The sequence below is a fragment of the Gorilla gorilla genome, chromosome 3 (genome assembly GCF_029281585.2).
Source record: "Gorilla gorilla gorilla isolate KB3781 chromosome 3, NHGRI_mGorGor1-v2.1_pri, whole genome shotgun sequence".
Taxonomy (NCBI): domain Eukaryota; kingdom Metazoa; phylum Chordata; class Mammalia; order Primates; family Hominidae; genus Gorilla; species Gorilla gorilla.
Window position 1 is genome coordinate 175,715,151 of NC_073227.2, and position 11,068 is coordinate 175,726,218.

Sequence of the window (11,068 nt, forward strand, 5' to 3'; positions counted from 1 at the left end):
TGTCATTCTTATCTCTGTACCCCTATCTTTGTACATATCTTCTTTTGTTTGGGCTGCTTTTGAGATTTTGTCTTTATCACTGGTATTGAACATTTTATTGTATGTGCCTTTTCTTCATGTTTATTCTTGTTGGTGTTTGTGAATCTCTTTGAATCTGAATTTATGGTTTTCATCAAATTTGAAAAAAAATAGCTTTTATTCCTTCAAATATGTTTTCTTTTCCTCGTCCTTTCCTGGGACTCTAATTACACATATTTATGTCACTTAAAGTTGTTTGACAGCTCACTGATTCTCTTTCCATTTTAACAATGCTTTTTTCTCCCAATGTTTCCTTTTGAATAGTCTCTATTGCTATGTGTTCAAGTTAACTGATCTTTTCTTCTGCTATTATCTATGTCTAACCTGCTATTATCACATTCCATGTTTTTTTTCTTCTCAGAACTGCAGGTCTCATCTTTAGCAGTTTACATGTGGATTTTTGAAATGAGATTTTGTTTTGGATCTGTTTTATAGGTATGTTTTCAGCTTAGGAAATACAGTTATAGTAATGGTTTTAATGACCTTGTCTACTAATTCTAACATCTGTGTCAGATATGAGTCTGTTTTAATTGATGGATTTCTTTTCCCTCAGTGTGAGCCTATTTTCCTGCTTTTTTGCATACCTGCTAATTTTGGTTAGGAAGACAGACATTGTGAATTTTACCTTGTTAGTTGCAAGTTATGTTCATATCTTGAGCTTTGTTCTGGATTGTGATTAAGTTACTTTGAAACTGGTCCATTTTGGTCATGCTTTTAAGATATGTTAGGTAGGACCAGAGCAGCATTTAGTCTAGGACTAAATTCCCCACTTTTGAGGCAAAGCCTTCTGAGCATTCTACCTATTTTCCTATGAATTGTGAGGTTTTCCAGTCTAGCTAGTGAGAATAGGCACTACTTTCAGACTTAGGTAACTTCTTCATACCCATGCACTGCTAGTTCTCTGCGGAATACTTCGGAGGGACCCTCTGTAGATCTCCAGAGTTGTCTATCTGTATAGCAGATGCCTGTCTCTCTCCTGCAATCTGTCCTGTGAACTCCCTGGACTTCCTGGTAATCGGTTTATGTTCTTCTTGGACTCTTAGTTCCTCAACTCGGGGAATCTGCCATTCTCCATCTGAGTTCCTCCTCCTGGTGCATGACCTGGAAACTCAATCATACACACACTTCATTTGTTTTATATCTCAGGGATCACTGTTCTTTGTTGCTTGATGTCCAGTATCTTGAAAACTGTTTTTTTTTTTACATATTTTGTCTGTTTTCTTGGTTATTTCAATCAGGAATATAAATTTGGTCCATGTGACTCCATCTTTTCTGGAGTGAAATTTCTACTTCAAGTGTTCATGAAAAGGTTTTTGTTAGTTTTGCCATATAATTTTCTATTTGAATTTAGGCAGTAATCTAAATTGTACTTTAGATTAAGAAAGGAATGAATTACTTTATGTCAAATACATATTTATATAAAGAAATATTCTACATACAAAAGGTGTATTGTAAATAAAATAATTAACTTTTGTGTTTTTTCATAGTTTGGTTGGAAAAGTAATTATTTTGATTTATTAGCAGCTATAAGGTAAGTCTAATAATAGTAGCAGTAATTTCACACTTTTAACTATATTACAGTTAAAATCACTTTTTTGAAATTAAAATACATATATCTGGAGATCATGCCAAATACATTTTAAACTGAATATATTTATAGTCTTTAATGCTGCAGATTATTAAAGCTGAATACATAAGCCTTATGCAAAGACTTAAGAAGTTTTCTGAAACAAAGTAACTATCACTTACTGAGTGTGTGTGTACTTTGTGGCAGGTACTTCATAAAATTATTTTTTATTCTCATAATGTATTTATTAGGTAGATATCATTATCCTCATTTCAGAGATGAGGAAACTGATATCTAATAGGGTTATATAATTTCCCTAAGTTACAGAGTAAGTTAAATGGTAGAGCCTGGATTTAAACAGGTCAGATAACTAAAACCCAAAGTATTTTATTATGCCATGCTGACCAAAATTCTCAACTCTATAAAGAACTTCCAGTTATTAAGATTTTTAAGAATGTGTTTTATAATGAATTTGTTGGTTAGTTTTAGCTTATTAACATACCAAGTAGGAGAGTAATATTTTACAAATTTTCTCTCCTGTAATGTAATGATAATTTGATGTCACACTTCAGGTCTGGTTATAACTCACATTTGAAACACTTTGCAGTTTCCATGGTGCTTTCACATAGTTTTATCTATTAATTCTCATAGCCACATGGGTATGACATTAACCTCATTTTGCTCAAACTTTACCACCTGGTCTAGGTTCCCATGATTCTTAGATGAGTGTTTTTTCTATGGTTCCAAGCTAGCCTTTTTGTGTCATTAACTTATTTTATTAAAACAAATAAGCAAAACCAAAATGACACTGATATAAAATCAAATCATTTTCCCCGCTTTTATAATACCTTTAAAAATAAAGTTTTATTTGTAAGATATTCTTTTTATATTTGAACATGTATTAAAACATTTTTCTCGCTATAGTAATGCTAGTTTTTTATTTGCTTTGCAGTCTTGCAGGCAATCTCACTGAATGTGGTACTCAGGGTACTGGTGGAATATTCACCGATTATCATTTGGTGCCAGACTGACAGGAAGCAATGAATATATATATATATAAAGGTTATAGCATGGCATATAGTATCTACATTTTATAAATTTTATTATTCATTAAACTGTATTTAAGTAGTGCCCATTTAAAAATATCTTTGTATTGTGAAACACAAGCAAATGTTATATCCTAGTCATTATTATCTTATTAGGATCCAGAACTAAGTTGTAGGAGAATTCTTTTTTTTTTTTTCCTTTGAGATGGAGTCTCGCTGTGTCGCCCAGGCTGGATGGAGTGCAGTGGTGTGGTCTCGGCTCACGGCAACTTCCAATTCTCTGGTTCAAGCGATTCTCCTGCCTCAGCCTCCCGTGTAGCTGGGATTACGGGCACATACCACCACACCCAGCTAATGTTTGTATTTTTAGTAGAGATGGGGTTTTGCCATGTTGGCCAGGATGATCTTGATCTTCTGACCTCGTGATATGCCCGCCTTGGACTCTCAAAGTGCTGGGATTATAGGCATGAGCCACCGCCCCTGGCCATAGGAGAATTCTTTAAGGCATCTTAAAGATCATACTTCCTCAAAATAATATGCAATATTTTTGTACTTCTATTATAATATTATGATGTCTAACTTATTATCAATGTTTGTTGTTATTAAACCATTATTATATCTGTTATGGGTTGAATTGTGTCCCCCCAAAAAGATACAGTATGTCGAAGTCCTAACCCCCAGTGCCTAAGAATATGACCTTATTTGGAGATAGGGTCTTTAAAGAGGTAATCAAGTTGAAATGAAGTCATTAGGGAGAGCCGTCATCCAATATGAATGGTGTCCTTATTAGAAGGGGATATTTGGACAGACAGAAGATGAGAGTGATGCATTTAAAACCACGGAACACCAGCGATTGGTGGCAAACACCAGAAGCTGGGAAGGGGCAAGGAAGGATTCTCCCCTAGAACTGTCAGAGAGAGCATGGCCCTGCCTGCTGATACCTTGATTTTGAATTTCTAGCCTCCAGAACTGTGAGCCTATAAATTCCTGTTGTTTTAAGTCACCCAGTTTTTGGTACTTTGTTATGGCTGCCCTAGGAAAGTAATATAGTACCTGAAATAGAAATAGAACCTCTCCCTTTAAGGACTGAATACACTGAATATACTGAGACCTTAAATGCCAGGACATGCTCATGATTTACTTTTTCTCTCACCCTATTCCATCCAAGGCTTCGTTGTTAGAAGTAGCAGAAGGCTCTTGGTCCTAGAAGCTCCTTGCTCTCAGAAGCTCCTGCAATATGCACCAGCAAAGTCGGCTTCATTTACCAATATGAAGCTTACAATACACAGGCCTCTGCTTTAGTGGAAAACAGGAGACTTTAGATGACATTCCAGACCGCTGTCAGTCTAGACAGTAGATCTTTCCAGTCTTGTCTCCACTTTTACTCTGTGAGCCTTGTCTGTAGCCAGACAGGCGCTCACTCTTCTCTCTATCGTTTCTTTTTCCTCCTCCTTGGCTGTCATGTGGCGCCAGACTGGCAGGAAGCAGTGAAAACACGGGTGTCAGAGCACTGATGGGAAATGTGGCTGAGGCCGTTTGCTGTTAGGGCTCTGCATTGTCTCCCTCAGGGGGAGCATATGCGGTCTCAGTGTGGAGAGCAGGTGGCTCCCACACTTTATACCTACTGCCCTGGCGTCTCACTGGAGCTTCTGAATCACAACCCCACTAGAAAGATCTGAATAGATTTGACTTTATTTATAATTTTATTCTTACCTCAAAGTCATCCACCCCTGTTGAAGACATGTCCATTTCTGACAGTGACATGGTCAGTCGGCCACTAATTCAGACTCAGGCAATCTTGGTTCTCTTCTATGGTCTGCTTTATCTCATCAATCACCAGATGAGATCAGTGTTTCAATCCATAATATTTCTCATTTTGTTTCTTTCATATTCACTCACACTTGCCAGTTTCCTCATCTAGATTCTGCAGGCGACTATAATAGTCTTTTAATTGGTTTCCCTGTCTCTTGTTTCTAGTGCCAGGGCTTTCCAACTCTGAAGTAGTGATAGTCTTATCTATTCAACCAGATTGTAAACTCTTTGAAGAGATGGATCTTTGCATATCTAGGAATTTATCATAATAGCATTGTCTCACCCAAAATAGCAATTAAAAACCATAAATTCTACAGACATTACCTGGAATCCTAGTTCTACCACTTATAAGCTCTGTGAGATGGGTCAAGCTACTTAACTTCTATTTGCCTCAATTCACCTATCTGTAGAATAAGGATAATCTATGCTAGTTAGGTTGTAGAATGGGAAGGTGGTGTGAATCAAATAATAAATGTAAAGCACTTAGGACAGTGCCAAAGATATGTAGTAAGTTTTCAGTAAAATGTTCACCTCTATTTTACTGTTTTGCACTTAGATGTTCATCAGATATCTGTAAATGAATCAAACTGATACTATATTAACACAAGAACAGACATGTGCTTTGACTGCATCTGAACATATGTTGCCCATCTTAATTGTGGTGATGTAGTCCTGAGCTTTTTGAGTTCCCCAAGCATAAAATTAGGATAACACCTACTCATAGGGTTGTTTAAAGAGGAAAATAAATGAGCTGCCATTGGTAAGGACTGAGTCCAGTGCCTGACATATAGTAAACACTAAATAAATGGCACCCAGTAGAAATAGAAATAATGGCAATACTATTGGTAGTAAAGCAGTGGTAGCAGTGATGGTGGTGGTTTTAATGGTAGCAATAATAGTAGTAATGCAGCAGGCAGCAGTATTTCATTTAGTTTCTTATAACTGTGGGACATATAAGAAATTGAGAGTAGCTTGGGGGAATGTGAGGAAAAGACATCAAGATTTATTTGAGATTGGGTGAGCATTGATAGTTGAAGCCATGGAAGTGGATGAGGTGGCTTGGGAATGTAGAGGACCACAAGGGGAGAATCAAGGAATCAAGGGAAGGGAAGGACAAGGGGAAAGTTGAGTGTATTGGGAAGTCGAGGGTTGGGTTTCAGTAAGTTCTTGTCCATCTGATTCAGAGGTAGTGGGAGGAAGCACATAAGTTCTAAGAAGGGCAGCTGTGATAAGAGAGTTAAGGAAGACAGCTAGTAGGCTGTGCTATAGTGCCTGCCCAGCCTGCATCTCCAGTCATTTCTCAACCATGTTCTCACCTTTCCACCTTTCTCCGACTTTGTCTCCTTTCCTTCTTAACATTTAAAGAATTAATTTCTTTATCTATATACCCATATAAAAGATTTTTCATAAATGAATAAATCTGGTCATATTCCATCTGCTTTCTTTAATGTAGTTCTCTTATTATTTTTTGTTTGCCTCCTCTTTTCCCACTGCTCCTCTCTCCTGCTTATTGGCATCACTTCTGCCTATGTAATCATGCTATAGACCAAACATGTATTCTTTTATACTTTGTATTTACCCTCAGATAATCATATACGGATGTGAATGCATATACACGTATTAACATATTGGTGTATAATAAAATGTTCTAGGCTGGGCGCGGTGGCTCACACCTGTAATCCCAGCACTTTGCGAGGCAGAGGCGGGCAGATCACGAGGTCAGGAGATGGAGACCATCCTGGCTAACATGGTGAAACCCCGTCTCTACTAAAAATACAACAACAAAAAATAAAAATAAAAGTAAAATGTTCTCCTATCTGATAAGCCAAGTCCTTCCTCATCCCCTTTTCTTAAAAAATGTTTTTTTGCGGCCGGGCATGGTGGCTTGCGCCTGTAATCCCAGCACTGTGGGAGGCCGAGGTGGGTGGATCACCTGATGTCGGGAGTTCGAGACCAGCCTGACCAACATGGAGAAACTGCGTCTCTACTAAAAATACAAAAAAAATTAGCCGGACGTAGTGGTGCATGCCTGTAATCCCAGCTACCTAGGAGGCTGAGGCAGGAGAATCACTTGAACCTGGGAGGCGGAGGTTGCGGTGAGCTGAGATCGCGCCATTGCACTCCAGCCTGGGCAACAAGAGCGAAACTCCATCTCAAAAAATATATGTATTTTTTGCTATTGTTTGGCATTTGTTCTTTCACATGAGCCTTAAGATTATCTTATCCAAAGGAGGAAATTCTAACTGGATTTGTTTTGAGTATATAATTAGCTTGGTAGAACTGACATTTTATTATAATGTCTTTCCATCTAAGAAAATGGTTTGTTTTTCCATTTTTATAGATCTTGTTTTATTGTTCTTCAATACATTTTAGAGATATGTGCCATGGATCATATCACAGAATTGTCAACTTACTTCCACACTTTGCTTAGAAAGAATGGTATGAAGTTGGAAACAATTGCAGTTTTGTATGATAAAGACTGGAGTGCGTGCGTGCGTGCGTGTGTGTGTGTGTGTGTAGATGTAACATTTAAGAACAAAACCATATTATTCACTGACCTGGAATTTCAGTAGGAGACACTTGGGAAGAGCCACAAGTTACATCTGCTGAGGATCACCAACTTCATACGATAGCTGTTCAGCCACTGTACCAAAGAAGACAATCCCCCCCAAGCAGGGGGGCTTGGGTATGAGGAACTGTCCATCGGAAAGCTTTCCAGTATGGGAAATCATATATTGTGCATAGGTGAAAAACGGGGAAAACTATGGTTCAGAGCAGCCAGGAGGAAAACCCGAGGAAAAGTGGCTACATTATACCAAATGATACATTTGATGAATAACAATTATCCAAACTGTGTATTTTACATATTCAATTTCTATATTTAATATTACACCTCTTAAAATCACATGATGACTTATCAGTGTGTGATAAGGACTAAATTCAGAGGATGCCTGGGAGCCAAAGAGAAAGAAATCATACTGAGAGGAATGGATGTATTTCGTATAGAAATTCAGTTAATGTTTTTCTAAAGGTGCGGAAACGGCGTCTGGCTCCTTGTGATGAGAATCCTAGCTGGATGGAGCAGGGATTCAAGGGAAAGAAGTCAGAGGAATAGGACTGCATGAGCTGGGAGGCCTGGCAAGCGCTATGCATGATTGGTTCCTGCCCAGTCAAATTGAGGCAGGAGAATAGAGTCTGGAGGCTGGGAACCTAAGGCTGTTTCACGCTGACTTCCTATAACTAATTTATTTATTTATTTATTTATTTTTATTATACTTTAAGTTTTAGGGTACATGTGCACATTGTGCAGGTTAGTTACATATGTATACATGTGCCATGTTGGTGCGCTGCACCCACTAACTCGTCATCTAGCATTAGGTATATCTCCCAATGCTATCCCTCCCCCCTCCCCCCACCCCACCACAGTCCCAGAGTGTGATATTCCCCTTCCTGTGTCCATGTGATCTCATTGTTCAATTCCCACCTATGAGTGAGAATATGCGGTGTTTGGTTTTTTGTTCTTGCGATAGTTTACTGAGAATGATGATTTCCAATTTAAAGGAAAACCCTAACTTTCCAAGCCTAAATAACAAAAGGACCAGAGGCTACTCACTTTGTAAACCCCCCACCTTTTCTGCACTGGCAGATGGGAAATTGGCTGTCCACAGCAAATCAGACTGATTGCAAGTGGAGTCTTCATTTGCAACTTTGTAACTTCACTCCAGCCTCTGAATGGCTGCTGTCCACAACCAATCAGACTGGTTGTCTGCCGAGTCTTCATTTGCATAGAAGTATAACTTTGTAACTTCACCCTAGCATCTGATTGGTTCCTTTGCGCAACCAATCAGATGCTTGCACAGGAGTGTGAGCTTTGTAACTTCACTTCAGCCTCTGATTGGTTGCAGAAAGCAGCCAGCTTTCTGCCAGCTACCGCTTCATGTACATGAAGTGAGCATGAAGTGGCCAATGGGAAATTTGTACGGGGTATTTGAACCCAAGAAGATTCTGTATCCGGGCACTTGAGCTGCTGCTCAGGTTGGCTCCCACGCTATGGAGTGTACTTTCGTTTTTCAATAAATCCCTGTGTTCCTTCTTTTGTTGCTTCATTCTTTCTTTGCTTTGCTGGGAGTTTCGTTCAATTCTTTGTTCAAAACGCCAAGAACCTGGACAACTTGCAGTCACGACTCTCTATCGGTGACAAAATTCCTCTGGTCCATGGTGACTTCAGACTGATTCCAGGGCTTACTGCGTTGGTGGTCAGATTGATCCCCACTCTCTTCTTACTGCTTGCAGTAAAAGGAAGATTGTTATGAACCCAAGCTGGCAGGACTTAGCCTCAGCTTTCAAATACCCCCTGTGATGTACCAGTACTTTATAGAAAGAAAATATTTTTAATCTTTGAAGCCAGAAATTATCCCCTAAATGTATATATGTGTTCACTATTATTTTCGTTGAAAAATATTCTTCTAAATCTTAAAAAATATTATGGTTTTATCCAAAAGAAAAATCTTAATTTTTGCCTCAGTGATTCAAATCATATTGACGAATGCTGTGTGGTTTAGGTTTTTTCTTAATGATTCAGTGATTTATTCCAAATAAGACATATTTCTCCTGGCTGCCTACTTCTACTATAAACATCCCACAAATATTGTACCTTAAATAGCATTCTTAGCAACTGCGAATTAAAAATCATCTCTATTCAACTAAATAGTAAGATGATATCCACTTATTATTTCTGATGTTTCCTCTTTTTTCTATGTCTCTATATTTCTGCATTTAAATGTGTGGTTTAAATAAAATATGCAATACAAAATGTAAAATATGACAACTGTTTTACTTTAAATAATATCTAGAACAACCAAGATTTATCTATAATTTTTTCTCTAAGGATAGTCCCAAGGAATAGTATCTTTATCATCTTCTGTAGGGTCCTTTTAATTGTAATTATGCATAGCACATGGCCTTTTAAAACTTGTAATTTTTATTTATGATGCTTAAAAATGCGGTGGTCATAATATAAAATAGCTTCAATTAGTATATTTATTCTTTCTCCACTTCAGTCTTTAAAAACGAATAATAAACTCCCAGTGAACTTTTACCCTGTAAATGACCTGATATGACACATTTGAACTTGCAGTGAACTTACACATGAACTTTCAGTTATCCTCTGAGAAATATAGCAGATGGAAAATAGGCAGATTTTTCAAATATTTTCAGAAGCAGGACTTTGACATGCTCAACAGAGGCAACAAGGCCGGTTATCTCTTGGCAGTGTTTACTTTGCTGGCTTTGTTGCACTGCAGGCTGTTTAGTTATATTATATGCCTGAACAGAGAGTTTCAGTTATATTTGTGTTTGACTGACACCTTGATTTTAAACCAGCTCTTGTGTATATATTTAAAGACAAAATTAACTTTGGGAGGCCAAGGTGGGTGAATCATGAGGTGAGGAGTTCAAGACCAACCTGGCCAAGATGGTGAAACCCTGTCTCTACTAAAAATACAAAAACTAGCCAGGCACGGTGGCAGGCACCTGTCGTCACAGCTATTGGGGAGGCTGAGGCAGGAGAACTGCTTGAAGCCGGTGGGGCAGAGGTTGCAGCGAGCCAAGATCGCACCACTGCACTCCAGCCTGGGTGACAGAGTGAGACTCTATCTCAAAAAAAAAAAAGAAAGACAAAACTAATTGGGTCATAAAATACAACAAATTCTAAGAGAACTTTATTGAATCAATTGAAATAATATTGTTTCTAATCATTTAAATACTAGGGGGTTTTAAAAGTTCATTTCAGATTTTAGAATATGAATCAGCTATAATGTCTTTGACTTTGAATAGTTTTCAGCTAGGAATTCAGGTCAAAATGTATGTGGTTTCTGAAAGGTCACTTGGGAAAAGAAGAGAATTAACTGAGCACTAACTAGTCTACTATTATTGCTATGGTGTGAGATAGGCTCCTTAGAGTTACTTAATCCTGACAACTTTCTTCCAATGTAGTTCATTTTACAGAAGACAAAATCATGCTCATTTTATAGAGAAGGGAGAGACAAAGTTTGAGTAACTTGCCCAAGAAAACACAGCTAACTAGTATTCAACTTTAGTTCTCTTAGACTCTCAAACCCTTGCTCCTTGAACAATTTCATGCTCCCAGAAACAAAATATTTTGTTTGATCAAATAACTGCTAAAGATCAAAGTGTGATAAAACTCTAATACTTTTATAATCTTTATTTTGAGAATTTAAAGAGTTTCTTTATTCCACAATATCTTTAAATAACTTAGATTGAATAAATTATTTCAGAAAGCTCTCAGTGGTTTGAAGATAGTAGCTAAGATTTCTGCTTCTCTTGACAAAAAAACTATACATCTATTACATTTACCAAAAAAATGCAGTCGTATATACTATTTATCTTCTGAGATGCATCTCTTTCCTTAGAATCAATTCTTTTTAACACCCACTTTATTTTCAGATCATAATTTATTCATTCTAAGCAGTGTTTTAGATTTATTTAGTTGAGAGAGACTATATTTAATGGACATAGATGTGTGAAATGGCACATAATTGCATTT